We start from the raw sequence: 7,435 nt of genomic DNA, 5'->3' as shown, positions 1-7,435 counted from the left end.
CGTTGAACGAAATTCGCAAAAATGAACGAATGAAAATGACCAAATTTTGTTTAAAATTTTTGCGAATTTCGATGTGCTTTCGACGAAATTCTCGAACTTACATTTTGCAAAAATTTCGACCATTTTCGATAAATTTTTGAAAAATTTTTTTTCGAAAAAAATCGAAATTTTTTCATTTTGCATCTTGAAGATTGTGATATTTCTGATAAAGTGTCTGATGTTATTAAATAGATATGATGAACTAAGAAATGATCTCGGGAAAACAATAATTTCATAAAATATATATAGTTTCTAAATCGTATTGTAGCCACCCCCTCCCCCCCCCTTATAATCCTTTGGCCAGAGATATCTAACACTGCCCGCCTACCTCGCCCTTCTGCACTGACCCAATTTGTTTCTCCAGCTCGGAGATTTTGGATCACATACAAAACATATCATCACTAAACATATCCCAACGAAACATATTAAAACAAAACATATCAAACTCAAACATATCTTCTACAAATCATATGTTAATCGATGATGCAATTTGTATGTGCTCAGAGATTGGAGATTTTGGTTAGGATATAAATCAGTTGGGGACCAGCCCTCTTGCAGAGAGGATGGAGAAATTCCAACTCCAAGTTCCCATGGTACAACAGACGATCTAAGAAGCAGTCACTCTTTGGGAACAGAAACTGCAAGATGGGATCCGAGCCATTGGACAAACAAGGATTGCAGCAAACCCGAACCTGTAGATTGATGGCTTGAAGCCCTGGAATAAAACAAAGATCATAGAGACTCATGGAAACCTAATCCTGTGGAAACACGGCTTCTTATCACGTTCTGGAGCTGATATTTTCAGGATTAGGAGAGTTTGTCTGTTGTCCTCTCTTGTACCTTTTCGTACTCCCCCTTCCACGGGAACATGACCTGGCTAACATCTCTTTGAATACCAGATGGCCCTACTCATTGCTCTGCCATCATTTGAAGTTTTGAAATCAATGCAGGCATTATTACCACTGTAGGTAACTCGAACTGTATCACCAAAAGCCTGGGAAAACGTTTATTCTGCTCTGGAGAAGAGAACAGGAAACCTAAACCTGTGGATCAATGAAGCCCGGGATAGAACAAAGATCACAGGGACCCATGGAAACCCAACCCTGTGGATCAGGATGGAGAAAAGGACAGGAAACCAGAACCTGTGGACACTGTAGTAGCAGCATATCTACAAAGCTTCACTTCAATGTTTGTTTAACTTCGTTAATTTTATTTGTTACACTATTAATAAAAATGTTTAATTATTTTGTTCTTTTATTGGTGCGTGATTTGACTACTATGAGTATTGATACCCCTCTTTGGATGGTTCCTTTCAAGTTTAACAGTATGTATGAAAATTTATGAAATAAATTGTTTATCAGTGATTTTCTGCTGTCTGCATTTCTATTTTCACATCTAGTAACTGCAGGGATGAGCTTTTTCGGGCTTTTTCAAAACGCATTTTGTAGACTTCAGAATATATCAAAGTTTTGCACTTTGCATCAGGTTGCAAACATGTAGAGATATGAAAATTTGAGTTTGTGGCAAAGACTCAATTCTTGTTCAACTTTTAAATACAGCAAAATCTAGAATGATATTCCACCATTTTGACATACAATTAACAAGTATGTATTATCAATGTTCTCATGTTCACGCATATACAGTTCTAGATACTTGATCTAGTATTGCAGCTTGAAAGGTAGATTAAAATTGTTATGAAGGTGACAAATAGCTACTAAATCCTCCAGAGGTCACACAAAATAAACATCCTCTGGAATAAATATTCATCTTAAGGTATTCATGTAAGGAAATCTTTTTGTTTAAAATGGAAACCACATTTTTTTCAGCTTTTCGTTATGAAACGTAAAACGTATTTGTCAAGGTTTTTTATTTTTCAAAAGGAAAACAAATATTTAAGTTTTTCGTTTTGAAACGTTTAATCAAGTTTTCGTTTTGCACTTAAAACTTTTTTTCGTTTTATTTACTTTATTGGCAACCTAAAAATCTTAAGCTGAATATTTGAAGGTTGAAGGTGGCTTTCTGTCTTGAATGTAGTTCGTGAATGGTTTTTTCAATGATTTGGCAAAGAAAAAATAAGTTTAAAGCTGGAGGGAACATTTAACTAATAAACAAAGGCCCAAAAATTCTGACTTGTGGTGTTTGTTAGTAATGCTGTAATATAGTATGACTGGTTCATGATTCTTGTTAAAACATAAAAGAAAATTTAATATGCAGACGAATTAATTATCTTTGTTGTTAGTATGTGTAAACACTGTGCATCTATCTCAGAGGGTGTTCAACGAGTTCAACTGGACATGACGACATGGTTGATGTGAATTGGATTGAGAAAAAACATCCAAAATTCAAAATTTGTTAAAAATTCAAAAAATCTTTTAAAAATTTGCACTTAAGGGTTTATCTTATACCCCTGTATACACCCCCCTTAATCCTTAGGGGGGGGGGGATTTAGGATCGTCATATTCAAACCTGTCCCCCACCCTTGATAACAGATTAACAGATTTAACATTCTGTGTTAGCGAAAAAGATAAGAAACTTTATAAATAACTGGATATACAGGGTGTCCCACGAAACATGACAGTTGGTGAATAGTTTAGAATGTCTTTTTCCATTATTTGCTCAGTTGTTTGATACCAAAGAGCAATAAATATATTATATGGGAGTCATGTTATATTAAAATTGATTTCAAAGTAAAATATAATCAAGCAAAAGATTTGTTTAACTAAAAATAACTGTTTATTAAATGTCATGTTTCGTGGGACACCCTGTATGTCAGTATGCGCTATGAGCCCAGCACATAGATATATATATATAAGAATATAGAATATATTAGTATGGGGTTAGGTAGTTTTACGAAAATCAATATTTTTATGATGAAATATTATTTTATTTTATTTCTTCCTATTCTTCATTTTTTTAAATCTCTTAAATCAAAATCTACAAAATGTTAAGACCCCAAAAAGCAGAGCCCGAAATTTAAAAGAGTATCGTTGAACGAAACCTTTGAGTTTCTTTTTTGGGGTCTTAACATTTGTGTAGATTTTGATTATTCCAAAAAAAAATGAAGAAACTAAATATCATAACAATTCATAACAAAAATATTTATATCCACAAAATTTCCAAAACCCATCTGTGAAACACGGGTTTCCAAGCTGGTTTTCATAGCGNATTCCAGAGTTTTCTGCGAATCACTGTAATATAGACCACTAATTCACAATCAATTCAGCATACAATTTACAAAATTTTAAAACTTTATTGCATTGAAAAAATTAGTAATACATAATTATCAAAAAGTATATCTAATAATCACAGGCATGGGAACTTTGTCTCAGTTGTCCAAAGAATTAGTAACTGCAATTTGCACTAACCTATCGATTTCTCTATGACAGTTCGAAGAGAGATCCTGAAACAAAACAAAATTAATGGTTAAAAAAAATTTTAAATACGAATCTCAAAACAAAAATACGTTTTAAAACAAATTAAAAATGGTAAGTGGCGTATGGAAACATCTGATTAAATTTAAAGGGAGTGTTCGCGAAAAATGAAAGGGACTGTAGGCTTAATGCGATAAAAAAGCGCTTTTATTCGCTACTAATCTTACTTCTATCTGTCGTGTCTATAAGGAGAACATTTTTAAAAACGACTCACACCGAAGAACGCATCGTCCATACAAATTCGGAAAGATGTAACATTCAACTAGGATCGTAAACAAATCAATTTAATTCCCAACAAATCATTCAGATATTATAACCAATAGTCATCGATTATTTTTCGACGTATTCGTAAATAGTTGATATTTCATAATATTTTGTATTTTTCATGATCTGAGAGTTACTTTATTCCTGTTTCGAGAATTTTTGATAATGAAGACGACATTTTCATATTTTCCAGGAATGTTCGAAAATCCAGCGCCAGCGAAAATTATAAAAAAATAAAATCAAAAATATTATGAAATATTAACTATATACGAATGCGTCAAAAATAATCGATGACTACTGTTTGTAATATCTGAATGATTTGTCTGGAATTAAATTGTTTTGTTTACGATCCGAGTTGAATGTTACATCTTTCCGAATTTGTATGGACGCTGCGTTCTTCGGTGTGAGTCGTTTTTAACAACTTTCTCCTTATAGTAGCAACTGATAAAAGTAAGATTGGTAGCGAATAAAAGCGCTTTTTTATCGCATTAAGCCTATCCCCTTTCATTTTTCGCGAACACTCCCTTTAATAATAATACCCCACCCTTCCTGACTCCTGAGAAATCATACCGAGATTTTCACTGCTTGTATCATAAACGGTCCTCGTGTTGATTGTTGACACATATAGAATTCGCCAAAGTATCGCCGTCATCCTAAGAGATTTAATAGTTTTAATAGTTCTAACTTTAATGTGTTCTTTGTGTGTAAAGGGAGTCTGATTGTCATCATTTTATCACTTACATGTCGGTAGCAAGCAATTCAACTATTAATCTTCGTTCTAATCCTATCCTTTAAAATTCATCATTCAACTAGTATGTCTGCAATATTTGTAAACAAACCCCCATAAATTTGTACTGGGTAGAAATATACTTGTCGCAAATATAAAATGCGAAAATTTCGCGAAAAATTGCGGAAACTTAGCGAAAAAATGCGAAAATTTTGCGAAAATTTTGCAAAAAAACGCGAAAATTTTGCGAAAAGATGCGAAAATTTCGCGAAAAAAATAATGCGAAAATTTTGAGGAAAAATAAGACTCATTTTCATATAAAATCTACCACAAGAAGAAACAAAATAAAAAAATAGCTAGCAAAATCAAATTCTCTTCATTAAACATTTAATAAAGTAAAGGAAGAGAAATTATTTATATGACATAATAAAACTTCAAACATTGAGATATCAGAGCATGAGAGTTCATTTGAGCAATTATAATTGTTGCAGAAATAAAACTCATGGTTTTTGAAAAAAATTTCGCATTTCGCAAAAAAATATTTTCGCATTTTCGCGAAATTTTCGGAAAATTTTGCAAAATACGACCTGAAATGTTTGCATTTTTCGCGAAACTTTTGTTCGCTGGAAACCCAAATTGGTAACAAAAATTAGATTTATGCCAATTTTTCTCCCCTCTTTCTTTTTTTTGTCTCAGAAAGTGTGCCCCTCTTCGTGGGTGCCCCTGTGCCCCCTAGCTACGTGCCTTGGGCAACAACACCTCTTTTACGGTCCCACCTATTTTTAAAACGATCTTTTCGAAAAAAATCGATTCATTTTTAAAGCAAAACGATTCCCAAAATGGACACTCAAACGGAAAACATATTTATATATGCAAGAAAAGGGACAGATATGTTACAGACTAGGAGGGACACTTGATATATTGATCTCTGCATATGTTCATCAAGAAACAATCGATGAGAATTTTGCCAATTACTTTGTAAAAACCAAACAACAAGTACTTTAGTGCTAAACTGTACATGTAAATGGCTACAGAAAAGTAAAAGTGAGTTAGAGCGGTAAAATCTAAGCCCAAGGCGTTGCGATACTTCAAAGTCGACCACGCGTGGCCTTCTTAAAAATTGATAAGACTGTTTTAAAGCACGCCAAAATGATGCCCCCCCCCCCGCTTCTCTTCCTTCTCTTAAAAAAGCCATTTTGATTTATTCTTGTGTCCTCTAGAAACTCTAGAGAAATTAAATGTCTGGCAGACGGTTTTATAACAGAGAGAAATCCTCCGAACCAAACCCGCAGACCGCCGGAAAAAAGAGTAAACCCGCAATAGGACTCTAATGTCTGCTGCTAGTTTGCCTGGGCCCGAGTGTACACTACTGACTACTCTACAGTGCAGTGCCAGAGACAGTGTCACAGTCAGTTCAACAGTTGCCCTATCTCTGAACAACAAGTGGGAAGTAATGCACGGTGGAAGTACTTTAAAATGATACAACAGTAACAGTTATCTTCTGTTTCACATCTGAATGAAAAATGTGAATATTCTTATCAATCGAACGTGAACAATCTCAAGTGTCAACTTTTTTCCTCGTGTAATTTAATCCAAATGCAATGGCCATAACTTAAGAAATTTAGATGTGCTCAGATAGTATTAAAGAATTTAAGTGGCCGCTTCCCCCCCATACGACTACCACCTTGTTCATTCAGTAATTTGTTATTCAGTAGTTTGTTAATTCAGTAATGGTTCTCTAGGACAGACCCAGTTATCTTAAAATTGGATTTAATTGATCATGTGGCCGCAGCGCCCGGCCCCCTAGCCTGTCCTAGCCGCGGCGCTCGGCCCCCTAGCCTGTCCTAGCCGCAGTGCTCGGCCCAGAAATTGTCTTAACNCGGGGGAGTCCAAAAATCGTTCTCTAGGACATACCCACTTTTCTTCCATTTCTACCATTTTGGTTCATAGCGTAACCTAGTCTGTCCTAGCCGCGGCGTTTGGCCCCCTAGCCTATTTAATCCGCAGCATTCGGCCACCTAGCTTGTTGAACCCTCAGCGCTCGGCCCAGAAATTGTGTCGCTTAAATTATAACCTAGAATTAACAAAAAATTAATATAATCAATTTGTGCTGAAAATTATTTCTTTCTTCGCTATCGATATTTGGAGGGACACTACGTCAAAAATGATTGTTCTTTTTTCGAAGCTTACTCTCAACTTAAGAATACTAGTAGATAAAGTGGAATAAATCGATCTTATCCGAGCAGAAACCTTAATCCAACCAGTTCACTGACCCCTGGACTATCATTGGGTCTTAGGGTCTAATGGTATTCTGTCCCCATCATCTTTGTCCCAATATCAATCAATTTGGTGTTCCTTAAAATATAATTGTCCCTATACACCTTATCACATTAGTGTTCTTCGGCCAAGATTTCTTAAATCTCTTGACCTGAAATAAATGTTTTTGAAGCATATTAAAGCACTATACTATATAAAGAACATAAACATAAACCTGAAGTTAACATATTATTTAATCTCATAAACCTGAAGGAAACATATTATTTAATCTCATAAACCTGAAGTGAACATATTATTTAATCTCATAAACCTGAAGTGAACATATTATTTAATCTCATAAACCTGAAGGAAACATATTATTTAATCTCATAAACCTGAAGGAAACTTATTATTTAATCTCATAAACCTGAATTAAACATATTATTTAATCTCATAAACCTGAATTAAACATATTATTTAATCTCATAAACCTGAAGTAAAAATATTATTTAATCTCATAAACCTGAAGGAAACTTATTATTTAATCTCAAAAACCTGTAGTAAACATATTATTTAATCTCATAAACCTGAAGTAAAAATATTATTTAATCTCATAAACCTGTAGTAAACATATTATTTAATCTCATAAACCTGAAGGAAACTTATTATTTAATCTCATAAACCTGTATTAAACATATTATTTAATCTCATAAACCTG

The 7,435-nt window shown here is 33.9% G+C and overlaps 1 long non-coding RNA gene across 1 annotated transcript; it reads right to left on the bottom strand.

Annotated features, from left to right (window-relative positions):
* Positions 1–3,275: 3,275 nt before the first annotated feature.
* LOC111704596 (uncharacterized) lies at positions 3,276–4,517 on the bottom strand. Its single transcript, XR_002765855.1, has 2 exons — positions 4,305–4,517; positions 3,276–3,439 (listed from the first exon to the last, which is right to left on the bottom strand). It is a non-coding gene; the product is annotated as an uncharacterized LOC111704596 (long non-coding RNA).
* Between the last annotated feature and the right edge of the window lie 2,918 nt (positions 4,518–7,435).

The sequence above is a fragment of the Eurytemora carolleeae genome, unplaced genomic scaffold, assembly GCF_000591075.1.
Source record: "Eurytemora carolleeae unplaced genomic scaffold, Eaff_2.0 scaffold602, whole genome shotgun sequence".
Taxonomy (NCBI): Eukaryota; Metazoa; Arthropoda; class Copepoda; order Calanoida; family Temoridae; genus Eurytemora; species Eurytemora carolleeae.
This window is presented reverse-complemented; position numbering and strand designations above follow the sequence as displayed.